Source organism: Camelus bactrianus, chromosome 29, assembly GCF_048773025.1.
Source record: "Camelus bactrianus isolate YW-2024 breed Bactrian camel chromosome 29, ASM4877302v1, whole genome shotgun sequence".
Classification (NCBI taxonomy): Eukaryota; Metazoa; Chordata; class Mammalia; order Artiodactyla; family Camelidae; genus Camelus; species Camelus bactrianus.
In genome coordinates, this window is record NC_133567.1 from 10,658,773 (window position 1) to 10,679,363 (window position 20,591).

At 39.3% G+C, this 20,591-nt stretch overlaps 1 protein-coding gene across 6 annotated transcripts in view; it reads left to right on the top strand.

Annotated features, from left to right (window-relative positions):
• The window catches only part of SGK3 (serum/glucocorticoid regulated kinase family member 3), a 118,901-nt gene that overhangs the window by 50,216 nt on the left and 48,094 nt on the right, over nucleotides 1–20,591 (top strand). Inside the window, exon 1 of one of the 6 annotated variants that reach the window (XM_010970632.3) lies at nucleotides 13,571–13,690. The exons of 4 other annotated variants lie outside the window; for them this stretch is intronic. The gene's annotated coding sequence lies outside the window, so the exon portion shown is untranslated. Of the gene's footprint in view, nucleotides 1–13,570; nucleotides 13,691–20,591 lie in introns of those variants that run through there. One more of the 6 variants, XM_010970636.3, reaches the window with a different exon arrangement.

Here is a 20,591-nt window from a genome sequence, read left to right on the forward strand (position 1 = left end):
AAAGTTAGGGAACATTGCCTCATTTTTATATTGCTAGTTAATGATTGAGCCAGGACTAGAGTTAAGTCCCTACCCCCTCAACCCTAGTACTCCAGTGGGATTAAAAGCCAGTGAGACTTTGCCACCAAGATTACTGATTTGCTGCCACATCTCTTATGGATGGCAGCTGCCTCGGTACTCAGAATGCTCCTCAGGCAGCCTTGTAGACCTGGAACTTTGAATGATGAAACTCTTCATGTTGTGACACTCACTCAGCATTCCCTGACTCTCTCACTGAATGACCCTAGCATGTCAGGCACCATCCTAAACCCTATGGACCCAGTGGTGAACGTGACAGGCACAGTCCTGGCCCTGCAGTACTTAGGATTTGCTGGGAGAGACAGTCATAAAATGATTACACTGCGTGTTTAATTATATTTGTGTGATAAATGATATGTGGGATAAGTATTGGATGCTGCTTAATGTAACAAGGGCCCTAACCTAAGTCCAGGGTCAAGGACAGCTTCTCTGAGGAAGTGTGATTCAGACTGATTCCCAAAGGGCGAGTAAGAATAAGCCAAGTTTTAGGGACTGAATTGTGTCCCATCCCCCACCCCCAATTCATGTGTTGAAGTCCTAATCCCCAGTGCCTCCGAATGCAACTGTATTTGAGGGTAGGTTATTTAAAGAGGTAATTAAGGCTAAATGAGATCATTAGGGTGGGCCCTAACCCAATATGACTGGTGTCCTTACAAGAAGAAGAAATGGGGACACAAGACACACACAGAGGGAGGACTATGTGAAGACACAGGGAGAAGAGGCTGTCTACAAGCCGAAGAGAGAGGCCTCAGAAGACACCAGCCATGCAGACACTTTGATCTTGAACTTCTGTGAGAAAATACATTTTTGTTATTTAAGCCCCAGGCTGTGGTACTTTGTTACGGCAGCTCCAGCAGACTAAAGGACCAAGCAAAACGTAAATGTGTGAGTGTTCAGGTGGTGTGAGTGTCGAAAGACTCAGGGGAGGACTGCAGTTGGCTAGTTTAGTATTTAAACGAACTCACACCATCCACCTGGAGCCCAAGGAGTAAGGAGAAGAATAGCATGTTACCCACATTTACAAAACCAAGCATCTTTACAAGTTATGGATTTCCAAAGGTAAATGAAGAGTTCTGAAATTGAGTCATGCACCTACTGTTTATAAAAAGGTAATAATAATCTGGCTAGGTAAAATCATTGTTGGCCCACCCTCTTGTGACCTTATCATATGTAGACCTGCTTCTAAGTGCAGTACATGCTCACGGGGTTCTTTTGTCTAGAAGGACCTTTCTCTGAAATCCAGTGTGTGTTCAAAATAGTCAAGATCTTATGTGCATGACGGCTCTCTGACCCCTCAGGGCCCTAGTTGTCTGTCCTCTTTCACTGATTGTGTATACCAGTGGTTCTCACAGGAAGGTCTCAGGACTGCTTACACTCTTAAAAATTATTGAGGATCCCAAAGAGTTTGTATTTATGTGGGTTAGTGATATTGACTATAACAAGAGGTTAAAACTGAGAAATTTAAAAAATACTCTTTAAAAGATATTCTCATTACATATTAAATAAAAACATTTTTTGTGTGAAAAATAAGGTTTCCCCCAAACTAAAAAAAAATTAGATTAGCACCATTTTACATATTTCAAATCTCTAGCTTGATGGGAGACAGCTGGATCCTTACACCTGCTTCTGTAGTCAAACTTTTAAAATATGATGTTTTGATTGAAGTATGTAAAAAAGAAAATCAGCCCTTACAAAGATATGTAGTGAGAAAAAGCAAGGCTATTTTAATAGCCTTTTCAGAAAATTGTGGAGATTCTTTTTTGATACTATAGCAAGACTTGGCAAGTGGTGGTTTCTTTAAGGTTAGATGCGCTGTGGGCTCTGAATCCATATCAATAAACTTTTGTACTCAGTTGCATTAAACTCCAGTGGTCATTCCCAGGGCTACTGTAACAAATTAATACAAACCGGGTGGCTTAAAATGACAGAAATGTATTCTCTCACAGTTCTGGAGGCTAGAAGTCTGAAGTCAAGGTGTCAGCTGGCTACGCTCCCTAGGGGACCATTGTTCCTTACCTCTGGTAGCTTCTGGTGGTTGTCTGCCTCTGTCTTCACACAGCCTTCTCTTCCATGTGTTTCAGTGTCTTCTCTCTCTTTTAAGGACACTTGTCGTTGGATTTAGGGCCCATATGGATGACCCAGATGATCTCACCTCGTGACTTTTGGAAGAGGGCACCCTTCTACCCACTACAGTCAGTCATCTTGCATTTTGAATGGATCTTTGATGCATGCATGATTTTGTAACTTCATGCATTAGTCACTTGGAAAATACTGGTTCACTGATTTATGCAGATCTTCCAAATGTTGACACATTTCATTTTAACAATATTTTAAAAAATCACATTTGTTCATCTCACCAACCGAGTGCATCAGAAGAATCTTTCAGTCAAGCTCTGGTGGCAGAAACAAATTTTCCAAAACTCTAAGTTTTACTTGGGTGCTTAAATTATCATTGCCAACAAATACACTGAGTCGTGTTCCTTGATGTGACAGGCTTACTTTGTTCATTTCCAAGAAAATGTCTGCCAAGTACCCAAGTTTGGCAAATATTGTCATTTGTCAGTTGTCCTTTTGAGTAAAAATGGTGTTCTGTGTAAAAGCAGCTAGTTCAGCTTTTAACTTCAACAGTCACGCAGGGAAGGGCTTTCCCTCCAGACCCTCATTAGACTTCAGTATACAGCAGAGTGCTTCACTGTGCATCCTTCCCATTTGTCACAGAGCAGGGTACTCAAAAGTTGCAATTTAAAAAAATTACTAATTTTTACTGCACTGGTGTCCTTAAATGAACTTGGCTTTTTTCTCTTTTTAAACTGCGAGTGAGTGACAGTAGATAGCGCAGTGCATACTAGTACAGCAATGTGACCATCTTGATTCACGCAGGGCACCAGCCGGTCTGGCCACTGTTGATTTTGCACAACCAGTGCACATGTCAACACAGTGAGAAAGGCAAGTAACATCACAAATAGTTTGACCTCACCTCTTTCTCTGCTTCCCTTTTTCCCTCATTCTCTGTAAATGACTTGGGATGTTGTGTCATCTTTTTATGTGTCTATTCTATTATTAAAAGATATATTACTGTGATGCAAATTTGGTATGAATAGAGAAAAATTACAAAGGAAGAGAGCTTGTGTGTGTTTTAGTTAGGTAAAGAGTGAACCTGTAATAAAATCTTAAGAGAGTAAATTCATATGAATGAAGCTGCCTGTTACTGCTGAGCTCTGGGATTCAAACTGGAATAAAACAAAAAACTTTATCTATTTATGACAGAGTCTATTGAATCATGAAAATAGGGTGGAAAATAATTTTCTTCCTACGCGTGCAAAAGAATTCATAAAAATGTAATCTCTGTCCATTAATGGAATCTGAATTAGGCAGCCTTTTAAAAGAAATATGGGTAATTAATCATGGATTGAAAGTTACTGACCAAATCATATAAATCATTTTAGACAAATTTAAACCCAAAGGCCTATTCCAAATTCCTCTGTCAAATAAAATTACTCAGCACATCATTAATAAGGTGATTTTCTGCATACAAGATTAATAGAAAAAAACTGACTTTTGAGAGTTAAGAAAAGGATTCAATCGGATGTCAGATTCAAAGATTTTATTTCCTAAGATGAACAACCTCTAATTATGGTTTATCAAATTTTATTTTCTTTGGCCCACTGCTGTAAGGCTTGAATGTAATTACATTATAGGTCACTAATTCTCTTTGATAGAGTTAGGTCCCTTCAACTATAACATTAGTATTTGTGTAAACCAACATGAATTTAAGCAAAAAGATATGTAAACACTATTTTACATAAGAATTATATTGGAATTTGATATACGGAAAATCACATTTAAAAATTATATTATCAGAATTCTTTATGAAATTTTCAGGCTCCTTTATATTTCAGTGTATACAGTCCCATTGCTGTCCTTAATTTTTATTGTGTTCCTTTATTATAGCTCATCCATTAGTATATCTTTAATTTTGTGTTACATTGTGTTCCTGCATCAACTCTGTTTCTCAGTCAATATAATTTCAGTACAGTCAAATCAAGTTTATTTCTAAAAGTTACCAGCCATCTCAAAATTTCAGACACAAAGTCTGAGAAAACAGTGAACGTTTCCCATTAACATGCTCTAGAATATTAGGAAATGTTTTCTTGGAAACTCATCGACCTTTCAAAGCCGTTTTATCATGCACAGTAAACCCATTGCAGAGACGCAACAGAGCATAATGGTTAAGGGCATGGACTCTGGAACCAAAGCACCTGGGTTCTAAGCCTCCCATCTATTAGCTCAGTGACATTTGGCCATGTTGTTTGGCTTCGTCGGTGTTCTTCACCTATAAAATGAGAATGATAATTTTACGTAGCTTATAGGCTTGTTGTGAGGCTCAGTATATGTAAAGTGCTTGGAGAATGTGCTGTAGAACTGTTAGCTATTATTATTATGACTTGTACTGTTAAGAACATTAGCAGTTATGGTCAAGGATACAAATAATTCTAGTTATTTTATATTAGTGTTCAGAAATATTTTTGTAACTTGATCAGGAAATCGTAATGTTACCCCCATGTGACTTTCAAAGTGTTTTAGACATTCTGGAGTCAAATATGTTCCCAGAAAAACACATTTCTAGTTCTGTATTGAAAGCTAAGAGGATCCATATACAGAAATTCATTTTATATTAATCTTTTTCCTGCAATAACTACTTAGATATATGCTGTATGCAAGAGTATCCTCAGGACCCTGGGAATAATAGGGTGAATCACATGTGGATCTTGCTGACAGTTATTGGCTGATAGAGGACATATAGATATAAATAAATACTCTGAGTAGAAAGCAAGAGGTGTAGATAACGTGCTCTGAAGAGCTTACCGGAGAGAGAGTATCAGTACTAAAGGAATGAGAATACAATCTTAAAGGAGCTTGTATTTGAGTAGTGCTTCGAAAGATCAGTAGGACTTACATATGTAGGGAAGGAAGTTCTGTGTTGCATGTAAAGGAAAGGACTTGTTTTACTTGGAAATGGGGTACATGAAAGGGAAGTAAGGCTAAATGATGGGCAGAATATAGAGGATCTAAGGCTAGGCTGCTAAGATCTTATTCAGTCATCAGTGGGATATTGTCACGATATTTTTTTTTATTAAGATGAAACTCACATAATACATTAGCCATTCTGAAGTGCACAATTAAGTCACATTTAGTATATTTACAGTGTTGTACAACCACCACTGCTATCTAGTTTCAAACATTATCACCCCCAAATTGAACCCCATATCCATCAAACAGTTATTCTCCATTCCCTCATCCCCTCAGCACTTGGCAACTACCAATCTACTTCCTGTTTCTACGGCTCTCCCTATTGTGAGTATTTCATGTAGGTGGATTCATTCAGGATGTAAACTCTCCTGTCTTCTTTCTCTTAGCATAATGTTTTCAAGTTCCATCCACACTGTAGCATGTGTTGGTACTTCATTCCTTTTTATAACTGAGTAATAGTCCATTGAATATGTGTACCACAATTCGTCCGTTGATGGACATTTGGTTGTTTCCATCTTTTGGCTGTTGTGGATAGTGCTGCTGTTAACATACATGTATAAATATTTATTTGGGTATCTGCTTTCAGTTCTTTGGGGTATACATCTTAGGTGCAGAAATGGTGGGTCATATGGTAATTCTATGTTTAACGTTTTGAAGAACTGCAAAACTGATTTCCACAGGAGATGCACCATTTTACATGCCTACCAACAATATACAAGGGCTCCAATTCTTCCACATTCTCACCAACGCTTATTTTCTACTTTCCTGATTATCGCCATTCTAGTGTATGTGTAGTGGTATCTCTTTGTGGTTTTGATTTGTATTTCCCCGGTGACTAATGATGTTGAATATCTTCTCAGGTCCTTGTTGGCCATTTATATATCTTCTTTGGAGAAATGTCTATTCAGGCCCTTTGTCTGTTTTTGATTGTGTTGACTTTTTGTTGTTGAGTTGTACAAGTTCTTTATTCTAGATACTAGACTCTTATCAGCTATATGATTTGCAATTGTATTCTCCCAATCTATAGATTGTCTTTTTAATTTCTTATCAATGACCTTGGATTTACAAAAATTTTTAATTTTAGTGAAGTCCAGTTTATCTGTTTTCTCTTGTATTGCTCATGCTTTTGGCGTCATATTTAAGAGTCCATTGCCAAATACAAGGTTGTGACGATTCATCCCTATGTTTCCATCTAAGAGTTGTATAATTTTAAGTCTTTTAGTTCATTGATCCATCTTCAGTTAATTTTTGTATATGGTATGAAGTAGGAGTCCAGCTTCATTCTTTTGTATGTAGATACCCAGTTGGTCAAGCACCATTTGAAGAAACTATCCTTTCCCCATTGAATGATCTTGGCACCCTTGTTGAAAATTATTTGGCCACAGATGTTTGGATTTATTTATGGACTCAATTGTACCTCAGTGGTCTATAGAACTATCCTTATGGTAGTACCACACTGTCTTGATAATTATAGCTTGGTGATAAATTTTGAAGTCTGGAAGTGTGAGACTTTGATCTTTTTCAATATTGTTTTAGCTATTTAGGGACCCTTGCAATTCCACATGAATTTGAGGATCAGTTTTTCTATTTCTGCAAAATAAGTCTGTTGGAATTTTGATAGAGATTGCATTAAGATTATTATAGATTTTTGAACAGAGAAAGTGACATGACTAGAACTCTCCTCAGACAACATTTTAAAAGATGAATAAGAAAAGGAAAAAAGAGGAGACTGGGAGACCATAAGAAGAGTTAGCACAGCAGAAAGGCTTGGACCTAAGTTGTAGGAGTGAAGAAAGGACAAATGCCAGAGAGACTGTGGAGTCAGAGTTGAAAGAAATCTATTTATTCACTTAATGATTTGCACCCCATTATTTTATGCCTTAGACACTGAGGATGTGATAGTGAACAAGAGGGATATGTTATTTTGCTTTCATAGAACTTGCACTCTAATAGGGCAGGGACAGAGGAACAGTAAACAATGAAGTAAAAAGCAAACTATGATCAATGCTATGAAGAAAATGAACAAGCTACTTGAAAGAGATAACAGAGGAAGGCCTACTTTAGGTAGGAGAGGCTTGTTGAAGGAACAGCTGTTTAAATAAGACCTGAATGATGAGGAGTTAGCCTTGTGAGGGATGGGAGGGTTGGAAGAAGGAAAGTGTTGTAGACTAAGAAATAAAATTATCAAAGGCTCTGGGAGCCTAAATAGGAAAGAAAAGTCAGAGATGAATCCAAGGTTTTGAATTTTGGTTACTAGGTAAGCCGTGGTGCTATTAATAGAACATGCTTGAAGGGAAAACCATGATTGTATTCATTTTGGGGGGAAGATATTTAGCAGGTAGATGGAAAGTTGGAACTAGAATTGAGAAAGTGGTCATGCTTCAGATTAATATACTGTGGCCTACTGTATGGAGATGAAAATTGAAGACATGAGCTTGGATGAGAAAGCCAGTTCCAGTGAAAAGAGCTCAGGACTTAAAGTTGAAGATTTCAATTTAAGTCTTCTTCCTATTATTGGGTAGTTGTGATACTTTGGGCAATTTCTCTTTCTAGAGTCACAAGGCTCTATATGATTGTCTATTCTGTTCTAATGATCTATTTGTCTATATGTCCTAATGATCATATTGTCTTGATTACTATAGCTTTATTATAAGTATAACATCAGGTAGTTTAAGTCTTTCAATGTTTTTTTTGCTATTTTACTTTATTTTTTACTCTTTTTTAGATTATTGAGGTATAGTCAGTTTACAATGTTGTATCAATTTCCAGTTGGTGTACAGCATAATGTTTCAGTCATATATACATACATTTGTTTTTATATTCTTTTTCATTATAGGTTGTTCTTTTAAAATATTGTTTTGGCTTTGTTTTATGCCATTTTGGCTTACGAAGGTTTTCACAGGAAAGCTCTACTTTTGGATAGGGAAACCTGTATTCCCAGTTTTCTTCATTCCTTGTGCACATTTATATTTCCAGAAATCTGGAATCATTTTCCTTCTATCTGATGGACTTCCTTTAACATTTCTTGATAGTGTGGGCCTGCTGGTTATGAATTCTTCAGCCTCATTTATATATCTGAACAAAATCTTTGTATTTCCTTCAGTTTTGAAATACGTTTTTGCTGGGTACAGAATTCTTGGTTAACAATTTTTTGTTTAGTATTTCAAAAATGTAGCACTGCTATCTTTTCCTTGATCCGCTTCTTGCAAGAAATCTGCTGACATCTTTACCTTTGTTTCTCCATACATAGTCTGTTTTTCTGTGGCTACTAAAGATTTTTCCTTAATCACTCACTAGGTTTTAGTAATTTCATTGTGAAATGTTATCTCAGTATAGTTTTCTCCATGTTGCTAATGTTTGGGTTAATAGAGCGCATCAGATCTTGGGTTTATTATTTTTTGGTGGGGGGAGTAATCAGGTTATTTATTTATTTATTTATTTATTTATTTATTTATTTATTTATTATTTATTTATAAAGGAGGTACTGGGGATTGAACCCAGGACCTCATGCATGCTAAGCACATGCTCTACCACTGAGCTATTCCCTTCCCCTAGATCTGTGGGTTTATAATTTTCATCAAATTTTAAAAATACCAGTTGTATTTCTTCACATGTCTTTCTGATCTCATTCCCCAACCCCACCCTTATCCTCTCCTTCAGAGACTCTAATTACAAGTATATTAGGCTGCTTGAACTTCAATCCTATGGCTCATTGATTCTCTTCTCTTTTTTTTTCTAGTTAATTTTGGAAAGTTTCTATTGTGTGTCTCCAAGCTTACTAATCCTTACATTTACAGTGTCTACTCTTCTGTTAATCCCATCCAATGTAATTTTTAACATTTTTTATTGATTTATAATCATTTTACAATGTTGTATCAAATTCCAGTGTAGAGCACAATTTTTCAGTTATACATGAACATATATATATTCATTGTCACCTTTTTTCTCCATGAGCTACCATAAGATCTTGTATATATTTCCCTGTGCTATACAGTATAATCTTGTTTATCTATTCTACAATTCTGAAATCCCAGTCTATCCCTTCCCACCCTCTGCCCCCTTGGCAACCACAAGTTTGTATTCTATATCTATGAGTCTATTTCTGTTTTGTATTTATGCTTTGTTTGTGTGTGTGTGTGTGTTTTAGATTCCACATATGAGCGATCTCATATGGTATTTTTCTTTCTCTTTCTGGCTTACTTCACTTAGAATGACATTCTCCAGGAGCATCCATGTTGTTGCAAATGGCATTATGTTGTCAGTTTTTATGGCTGAGTAGTATTCCATTGTATAAATATACCACATCTTCTTTATCCAGTCATCCGTTGATGGACATTTAGGCTGTCTCCATGTCTTGGCTATTGTAAATAGTGCTGCTATGAACATTGGGGTGCAGGTGTCATCCTGAAGTAGGGTTCCTTCTGGATATATGCCCAGGAGTGGGATTCCTGGGTCGTATGGTACATCTATTCCTAGTCTTTTGAGGAATCTCCGTACTGTTTTCCACAGTGGCTGCACCAAACTGCATTCCCACCAGCAATATAGGAGGGTTCCCCTTTCTCCACAGCCTCTCCAGCATTTGTCATTTGTGGATTTTTGAATGATGGCCATTCTGACTGGTGTGAGGTGATACCTCATTGTAGATTTGGTTTGCATTTCTCTGATAATTAGTGATATTGAGCATTTTTTCATGTGCCTATTAATCATTTGTATGTCTTCCTTGGAGAATTGCTTGTTTAGGTCTTTTGCCCATTTTTGGATTGGGTGGTTTGGTTGTTTCTTATTAAGTTGTATGAGCTGCTTATATGTTCTGGAGATCAAGCCTTTGTCAGTTTCATTTGCAAAAATTTTCCCCCATTCCATAGGTTGTCTTTTTGTTCCATCCAATGTATTTTTCACCTTAGAGGTTGTTTTTATCTGTGGAAGTTGGATTTAGAAATTTTTATACTTTCCTTGTCTCTGCTTATATTACTGTTGTAATAATTGTTTTAATGCCTTTGTGTGTTAATTTGAAGATCTATGTCAGTTGGTCAATTTCACTGATTGGCTTTTCTCCTCATTATGGGTCATATTTTTTGCTTCTTGGTGTACCCTGTACTGAATAGGAGATATTGTGAATTTTAACTTGTTGAGTGCATTTTATATATATTTGTATTCCTGTAAATATGCTTGAATTTTAACTGAAATGCAGTTAAATTACCTTAAAATAGTTTGATCCTTTCGGATCTTTTATTTTTTGGCAGCACCCAGGCAGCATTTAGTCTAGGGCTAATTACTCACCACTACTAAGGCAAGACCCTTCCAAGTACTCTCCTCATTGAATTGGGAGGTTTTCTAGTCAGCCTGGTGTGAACAGCCACTATTCCTGGCCCTCTGTGAATGCCCAGTAGTGTTCCTTCTAATGCTTTCAATGGTTTGTTCTTTCCTCGACCTTGGGTAGTTTTCTCACATGCATGCACTGATTAGCTCTACTGAATTCTCCAGGAGGACCCTTTGCAGATCTCTGGCATTCTCTTTGTTGTTACCTTGTCTCCCATACTTTGTCCTGTGAACTCTAGCCATCTTGTTCTCCCTAAACTCACAGCTCCATCTCCTCAACTCAGGGAATCTGCTGGCTCTCCTGCGATTCCCCTTTCCTATGCCATGGCCTGTAATTTCTCTCATGGTAAGAAGCTGGGGTAAACTTGTTCATTTCCATCTGCAAGGGATCAGTTTCCTTCACTGCCTGATACCCAGTATCTTAAAAACCATCATTTTATATATTTAGTCTGGCTCCTTTTTGTTGTTGTTGGTTTAGGTGGGAGGGCAAATGTGGTCCTTGTTACTACATCTTGGCTGGATTCAGAAGTTCCCCCAAGGCTCTGCTCTTAAAAGTTACCTCACATTTTGAGGAGGGGAGGATTTCTAATAGTCTATAACCAGTAGCCTCTGGTACAACCACTCTGTAAAATGAAGTGTGACTGTTGTTTAGTCTGCCTATTTAATACTTCTCAAGTCTCCACAATATTATAAAGGTTTGCTGTGACTAGTGATTTATAGATTGTTTGGGCCAAACTTAGAGCTCTGGGGCCTCCCTTAAACATGCCAGTGACATTTTCAAAACACAAGGAGCTATTGATAGATTGCAAATCAGTTTTCACTCTTACTTGGTAGTCATTCTGCAGACTTGGTTCTGCTTCTACTTGTGTCATTTGGGTAAGGTTGCAGTCAAGGAAATTTTACTTTCTAAAGATCTTAATAGTATGCAGGGCCCCCTAACAGGCAACTTACTGTGAATCGAGGGTTTATTTCTGGAACACTAAAAATCTTTCTAGTCCAACTCCAAGAAGTGCTGTGTGATTCTTGTTTATCTTATTCTTGAAAGTTTATTTGAAATTAGTAGGGGAAACTCCTATAATTTTATTTGCTTGAAAAAGAAAAGACCAGTTTTTAAAATTACAGCTAGGGAGAGAGGGGGCTTAAGGAAAACTGAAAATAATCATAGACTGATTAATATATTTTTAAGTACTTAATATGGGTATATATGTCTTGTTTGGGAAATGGGGTGACTTTTTTTTTTCTACTCCATGAATCTCAAAAGATTTTGTCTTCAAAAAAACAGGTCTTATTTAAAAATATTTTGTTTTCCCCTTTTTTGAATCAGTCCCATATAACTGCCCATCAAAGCTTTGGTTAGCATGAAGTAACTAGTGTTACTTCAGTGTCATGTAATTTCAGACAAAAAACAGAGAATCTTGCTGTTACACGTAAACTGAATAGCCTCACTGTAGATGAGTATATAATTTTTTTTAGGCTTTTTGAGATTTCAAAAATAGCTTTTTCTTCCTGGATTGGCTGGAGCCTGGGGACATCCAGCCAGCTTACTTTTGGAGATAAATATTATAAATAACAGAGAAAACAAAATAAGATAGTCTTGCTAAGTACCACATTGAACAGTACAGATTCTAAACATATAGCATTTTTATTGCACAGAGAGGACCCTGAGCTGAGCTATAGTAGTCCAGACAGGTAGCCAGGACTGAGAAGAGGTATTCTGAATGTGGAAGCAGTGGCTCTAAGTGTTCAGTGACAGGAATGTTGGCTGTATGTTGTGGTTACTGTACAGTGAGCAGATATCTGTCAGATAAATGTGTACCCAGAGAGTAGATGGAAATTAGGTAGAAAAAGTAGGTGAGAGTCAGATCCAAATCCTGAGTTCTTTGCGTTTGTACTTTACACGGAAATCACAGTGAAAATGAGAAGGGTCATTGAAGAGACTCTAATGGAGAAAGCCAAGGACCTAGTTACTAAATGTGAGGATTGAGAGTGAAGAAGAGTCAAAAGTTTTGAGCTAGGATAAGAGTGTTTTATTATTACAAATAGAGAAGTTAGAAAGGAGAGCTTGAATGAAATGATGCCAGAGATCCCTGAGGCTTTTTCTATAAATTCCCAGTTTCTCTGTGTGGCTCCTGACTGGACAACGCTTTCTTTCCCTGTAGCCCTTCTCTTTTCATTGTTGAGCCCAGCAGGGTGAAAAGGAGTGAGGAAGGGCATTTAGAGATCATGAGGTCACCGGGCCTAATCTCTCTATTTTACAGATAAGGAAATTGAGGACTTCAGATATTGTGACTTCCCTACAGGCCACGTAGCTCGGCTGGCCTCTTGGCACTATTTTCCGAAATTCTTCTAGCAAAATTTACTGTATATCAATACTGCTTGTTGGCAAAGTGAGCCTTGTTTCCCCACCATAATTCAATTATTTATTAACTTGATTCCTCAAATCGTTTTTCACCCTCCAGAAATCAAATAATTTAATAGTTAACCTGATTCCTTTCTATTAGTCTGATTTTCTCCCCTTTATCCATGTATGCAGTCGCAAACCTAACTAAGCAGTACACTATGGGCATTAATGCCAAATTTGGGTCTGCTGTCTTGAAAAGCTGTTTGAGAGGAGCTGTTTGAAAGGAGAAGGAATGATTAACATTTATTTAAGCCTGGAATGAGGATTCTTACTTCCCAGTAAGAATCTTACTTCCCAGTTTTTAAAAGAACGAGTTTGTGTGCTGGAGATCAATAAAGGAACTGCTTCCTTTTTTTGCCCCTCTATACCCATTCCCTGATTTCTCACCCACGGAACCCTGCTATCCTGCCTGAACAGAATGAGATTAACCATTGTCCTAAATAAGTGAACTCTTGTTTTAAGACGTCTCGCCCAGCCCTACACCATAGCTGGAACCTGAGGAGGGTACCTTCTCTTTCTCTTCTCAAGCCTCTCTCCTCATCTTACCCCAGGGCTGTCTCTCCTATACCCCTTCCTCCTGCTGGAGTCCTGCGCCATCCCTCGGGTCACATCCCCCCCAGGCCTGATTGCACCCTGCCTACAGCTTCTCTCTCGGCTGCACCGCCCACGAGAGCGCCGGGGCGGGGGCAGATCAGAAGCCCCGCCTCCATGTGGGCGGGACCAGCGGTCGAGACGGCGCCGTCGATTGGTGGGGGCGGGGACTGTCCCGGGGGGCGGGAGACGCGGCGTGGAGGCCGGTGGAGTGTGGCGCAGCAGTGGCGGCGTTCCCGCTAGCCACACGCGGGGCGTGGGTCCGCGAAGGTGAGTGTGGGGAGGGTTCCCGGCGCCGCGTGGCCAGGTGGAGGGACCCTCTCGGGCGTGCCCGAGGCAGGTGAGGTCTGGCCGGTGCCACTTCCGCGCGGAGTAGGAGCGCAGGGCACGGGCGGGCGGCCCCGTGGCGTGAACCCCCGGAGGGAGGCAGACAGCGAGTCGGGCTCCAGCTTGGCAGCGCTTGTTCATGGCATTAACTCCTGGCCACGAAACCTTGGCGTTGCTCCTCACATCCGCTCCCCAATCTCGAGAGACCTCAGGTACTGTAGAGATGTTTATATTCTTTAAAATGTATTTCTAGTTGTTGGTTCAGGACTGGAGGAGCAGCTGAGTGAACTTACGGGGCAGCTTTATTTTGACTTCATGTTACTCAGTTTGCAGGAACAGTGTGACTTGTAATGGGATTGTTATTTAAACAAGGACACCAGAGTTTACACAGGCAATGTATTGTGGAGATTAAGCGAGCAGGCTTTGAGGCGAAAATGCTTGGGTTTTAAACTACTTATTAATTGTGAAAACTTGGGCGATTTGATTAATTTCTCTATGCCTTTGTTTCTGCATATGTAAAATGGGATGAATAATAGTAGATCCACACTTACAGTATATATATGAGAATTAAATGAGTTACTACTTAGTGCCTGGAGCATAGTCCACAATAACTTTGGCTGTTTTCTTTGTTATGCAGTTAGATGGGCCTCAGTTTTCAAAGTTGCAGGACGATAAACGTTTCTGCAGAGGTGTTGGTTTGGGGATTGGGATTTCTTTGAAACAACTGTCAAAGACTGAATCCCACTGGAAAAAGTCTCATTACTTTTCTGTCTCCTACTAGCTATGTGATCATCTACCTTGTTCCAAATCAAAGCCATTCTCAAATGATACTGAAACCTCAGAGTCTTGAAGGTTCTAAAAGAAGGATGAAGAAGGGCAGCACTTTTCTAGTGAGTGCAGAGTAGCATCATTTTAGACAACAGCTCTGGTAGGTTTGTTGAAAAGAAGTTCATACCACTTTATAGAGAACTTCCAAGTTGTGCTATTTTGGGCAGGTGCTTATTTGTAATGTTATTGCAAAATGACTTAAGCTAGGGTACCCAAATACATAAATAAACTAAACATCATAGGAACTCTAACTTGCCACAAAGAACCTCAGAATTGAAAGGAATCTGAAAGGTATCAGACCAGCTGCCCTTAACAGATAAGAATGAGGCCCAAAGACCCAGAATGAATTAATGGCAGGATTTAGATTAGAATTCAGCTCTGCTGAGCAACAAATTATAAAATCGAAAGATGATATTACTTCTAGTGTGGATACTAGTACTATTTTTATTTTTCAGAGTTTTATGGTGCTGTGAATGGCTTTTCTCTCAGCAACATCCTGCTTGGTAGCTTAATTGCATGATTCATAATCATTCTTCAGCACCTTTGATTTAAATCACAAGTCTCAAAGTTGCTACATCAGTGATTGCTTTGAGAACAAGATGATTGTCTTCTTAAGCTTCGTACAAACATGTTCTAACAGTGCTTTGGTTTTGTTGTTTCATGCAGTCCTTTTCTCTCATGTAGGCAATGTAAACAGCCAGTATAAACAAATTGACCTAGGCTGTTTGTTACCATTGTGTTACTGGTGAAGTTTTCTTGATTGGGTGAGATAGTCACCAAGTGCTAGCCCAAGGAAATAGGACGGGGTCACCGTCTTATAAGAGATAGGCTGCAGTTGCTGCTAACTTCAGAAGCATCATGGAGTGAAATTATTTGGAGATTTTGGTCTGATAGTTGCTGGCTCTTCCCTGGCTCCTTGCAGAGTTCACTTCCTCACTTCTAGGTATTTGTTCAGATGTTACTATCTTAGTCAGACCCTCCTATTTAAAATTCCATACAACCTGACTCTTTCTGTAATATATATTTATCTATTTACTTACTTGTCTATTATCTCTGTCTGCCACTAGAGGATAAGTTCCATGAGGGCAGGGGTGCTTGCCAGTTGCAGTCACTGCTGTGTCTTAAGTGCCTGGAAACCATGCCTGGCACCAGGGAGTGTCATGTGTGGACCTGATGCAGACACTTCCAACTGGGGCTAGTAATTACTTAAGCCAGTTCACAATTCATTTTGCTCTGCTCTCTCCTCTCCTCCCTCTTCTAGTTATTTCTCCTGTTACCCACTTGTAAAACCCTGAGGCACTGTTGATTCCTCCTTCTACCTGGCACTCTGCATGCAAATAATTAGCTACTGACTTATTTCTCCTGTCAGATTTTTGCAAGCCTGCCGTTCCTATTGTTGCCAAGTCTCTATTTCTTCGAGCCCTCCTCCATTTCATTTCGTCCTCCACACCTACAGCGCTTCCAGTTCCCTTTTTAAATGCCTTCACATCCTCTTCTGCAGAGTGAAATACAGAGCAAGAAGCCTGGCATTCAGAGTTCTCTGCAACAAAATCTCAAATCCACTTTTCCAGCCTCTGTCTCCTGTATATAAGAAAAGTAATTTCCAACTCATGCTTGTAAATATGAAGATAAAATAGGGCTTTAATGGTAATGCCTTATAAAATCCCAAGGTGAGTGTTGCTTCATGACAGTTTCTGTTTCTGTTTCTATCAGTGAGTCTTTTCCCCTAAGTGGGCAGGAAGCTGGACAAATTGGACTAATGCATGTCCCCTGTTTGTACTGAGGACTTGTTGCTGCCCTTTTTGTTTTGAGTGCCCAGCCTTCAAAACCTCTCTCACATGTCATCATTACCCCCAGATAAGTTGAGATCAGACTGGTTTTCCCTTCCTCTGAATTCTACTGACTTTTCATGCCTTTAAAGAATTTATCACTATCTATTTTGATTTGTAGTTCTTTGGGCATTTGTCTTTTTTTTTTTTTTTTTTTTTTTTTTGCTGCATATAAGCTCCCAGAGGACAAGAAGCATGCACATACAAATTCCAGTTACTTTTTTAAGGAAAAATAAGATACATACCTACTTATCTGTTTTTTTTTTTAATAAAAGTGAACTCAAAGTTCTCTTTAAGAGGTCTTTAAATCATTAAATATTGAGCCTCAACCATCATTTCTACAATATGGACACTTCTGGAAGAAGGCAGGGGGAAATTCAGTACTGAATTAAAAGATTCTAGTGGAGATATCAGGGTCTGGATTTTTAGAAGGGAGTTGGTGTAGGGAGAGCAACATAGCCAATACCCACGTGGATGGACAGGCAGAATTTGACCAGAAAAATACACGAACTCGCTCAGAAAACTGTCAGGACAAGACAGACTCTACGGGGCACATCTGTTGCTTTGGGTTTTCTTGTGGGGAATTTTTCCTAAGCTTTATTTTGTTTTTGCATCTCTAGGCACAGAGAAGCACGGTCTCCCTGATTTGTTTTCTGAGCTGGGTAGGATTGAACTTTCTCTTCCTCCTCATCTGCGGAAAGTAGTTTACCATCATTCCTTCATTGTTTAATAAAATGTTCATACCTCTTTTGTCGTTTATTTTCTGGATATATGGAGAAGATATATGCCAGAAACTTTGAGTTCTTTAGAGAAAGGTGATAGATACATGATACTTGAATTTGTCTGTTGTTGAACCTTTCAGTTTTATTGTCTTGTATCAGCATTTGGTTTAATATATTTTGCTTCATTTTATTATAAACATACCGTTGAACATACCCCAATTGACTGAACGCTTTTATTTTTCTTGTGGCTTTTTCGAATAGATTAAAACTTGTTCTCACAACTTGTGTAGACATTTCTGCAGTTTAATTCTCTCTTTCCTTCCCTCTTGCCTCCCAAACCTCAGCTGGGGTTTTCCCTTTCTAGGGCACCCATTAGCCTAACTTATTTTCTTACAAGTTTCATCTAAATTTATTTTTTCTTTCCTGGGATGAAGCTGCAGTTTCTATTGACAGGGAAGTGTTGGTAGGGAAAAAAAATATGTGTATATTTATATCATATGTCCTAATTTTTGAAATGTTAAAACTTTAAGGCAAAATTTTGCCTATTATCTTTACTAACAGCAGCTCATGTAAGGTCAGGATTTAAAGCTAACGTACTTCAGCTTATATTTAAGTTGTACTCTACATTTGTAATTGGTTGTAAGTTTTGTCCTTTGGGGAATTTCTTCTAACATGCTAAGCAGTGTAGTTCTACTGTCAGAAGAGGAATCTTGAAAACAAATATTTGCTTTGAAGTAGAGTTAGTTTCCTTTATCATACTGTATACGCATCTGTGTTTACCTTGAGTTCTTGCTTGTAAAACACCTTATTTAAGGGTGTCATCAGATAGGATCATTCATGCAAATAATAAAATTGGGGCATAGACTAATTACATCTCTGCAGTACATGGTAAGCACTTTGTAAGTATCTGTCAAGTACATAAATCTTTATTTTTAGGGAGAATTTTATGAAGATATTATAGCATATTCGTATGTATACTAGCAGGATTGATCTGGTAAAGAGGGAGAAGTGATTCTGGAGATGGATGAAGGAATGATGAGGCAGTGGCTGCTTTGAAGATCTCACTTGCATTCTTTGGCAGTTGGAATTTCTAAGCATCTCTTTCCACCTGTTTGTTGAAAGAATAAATTGAATTAACAAATGTCTTTTGAGACTTACTAAGTGCCTGGCAGTAAAGGAGTCACAGTTTCTACCCTACAATCAGGGAGGTTTTCAATAAACAAGCCACTGCAACCTTAAATGGTAATAAATGCTAAAGTGGAAACACCAGGATGACTACAGAAGACCAATTTGGGGAAGGGCCCCTTTAGTTAGGGTGGTCAGGAAGGCTTGTTGGAGGAAGTGGCCTTTAAACCAAGGCCTCAGTGTGAAAGGGCTGAGGGGAAAGCATTCCATCCAGGCAGAGAGGACATGGGGGCAAGAGACTGGAGCTGGGAAAGTGCCCAGTGAATGTGAGAATTGGGAAAGGGCTGTTCGAACTGGAGTCTAGTGACTAAAGGGGCGAGGGGCCCTGGTGGGGTGCAGCTGGTGAGGTAGGAAAGGCAAGAGGTTAGGCCACGTGGGTGCTTGCAGGCTGTTGGCAGTAATTCAGAGTTTGGATTTTATTCTGAGGGTATTGGGAAGCGACGGAAAGAGCTTAAGCAGAGGAATGAAATTGTCAGATTTACAGTGGTTAAAAAATTGCTGTCTGCGGGTGGAAGAATGGATTGGAAGGGGGTTAGAACGGAGCAGAGATACTAGGTTGGAGATTCCCCCAGGAGACTATGACATGTGATGGTAATTGTTGTCTTTGTAGGGGTTTTGGGGATAGGGTTTTGTTCGGGGGTTGTGTTCTTATTTGGGGGGCCGGGAGTGTGCCTCCCAACCTCCCTGCTGGAACCAGCTTTTACCCTTGGCTTTTTAGGCCCAGCAGCATTTTTCCACTGCTGATCCCATGTGACTCCCACCTTCACTTTTCTCTTGCCTCGTGTCACCATCCATCCACCATTTCTCTGCTGCTGATCACAGTCCCCCAGCAATCATCCTTGGAAGTGTTCTGTGTGGGAGTGTGCCTCCCAAGTGGAAAAGCCTAGGAACACTGGAAATAGGGCAGGGGTTCTGGCGATGGGGACCTCAAGGTGGTGACTTTGTGAGGCCGAGAAGGAAGAGCAGAGTCTTGCTGCTGCAGATAGTACCCCTGCCCTCTTAGTTCTGGAACCAACAGTGGGACATGTTAGTTGAGGTAAGTTTAAGGCCTTCCTCCTTCTCCTGGCAGTTTTGATTTTAGTATTGGAGAACAAAGGACCGTCTGCAGTTACTTCCACATCTTCACCCAGCCTCTTCCTTAAATGTCTTTAATAAAATGCAACCAGTTTCAGAAAACCAGTAGACTCATGTAACTGTTGTTCAGGTTCTGGAACACTCCTATCAAATTGTTGGGTGCAGACTATTCTGTATTGCGTCCCAACATTAGATATTTTGCACACATTTATTTCTGATTCTTATATCACTTTATAAAGAATCAGGATAAATGGACAGTGTCTCAAGAGCTATGATAAATCTAGGAAAAAACTAGGACTGCTTTATGGTTACAGAATGAGAGAGAAGTCGGGGCATGGGAGGATGGGAATGAGAGGAAGGATATATTAGTAAGGAAGGAAAACAGGAAAAGTTGTAATTGGTTCATCATGTGTTACTTGCAGGGAAGTTACTATTTATCTTCCATTGGCAGATCCTGTTAGATTTTTCGTCTTTTCTGCAATGAACTTAATTTACAGATGTGACAGAGATGTGCTTTGTTTCTGTTGAAACACATTTTGGATGTGTTTGGAGCTAGCACTGTGAGGCGGAAATAACAGATACAGATAATGTTCTTTTCCAGTAAACATTCAGTAAATTAACCAGTTAGCTTGGGGTAGGAATAGTCTAGGAAGATGCCTTTAATGTAGTTTAAAGTAAAACCTACCCACTTGGCTTGTGCCCTTCTCGGGAATAATTCCTGCCCCCACCCTCCACCCCTAGTTTTTGTCCTTGTTCTCTTGGTCAGCCCCCAGTTCCCAGACCAGTTCCCACACCAGTCCCCCTGCTATGCCCAAGGTCTGTGCACGGATTTTCTTTTGTCTCTTCCTTGACTCTCTGTCACCTCCCTCCTTTGGACCCTTTTTTCTAAACACACAGCATCCAGTCCTGTCACCTCGGCTGAAGAAAACCTATAGCTCTTCCAGACCTACTCCTTCTTGGAGCAGGATTGTCCTTAATTTCCCTGTGTGCTTTAGTGTGAATCACTGACCCCTCTGTGCTTTAATAGTTGAGTGGATACTGATAGTTATGAATGTATCTACCTTGTAATTTGGGTAGGGTTCACTAGTCAATCCCAAACAGTCTTCATGATGGTGAAGGAAATGGAGTTAAGAACCTCTCTGCTTATATTTTAGAGGTAAAAGCAGAAGAATCTTTTGGTTTTCTTATAAACATTTTAATTTATTT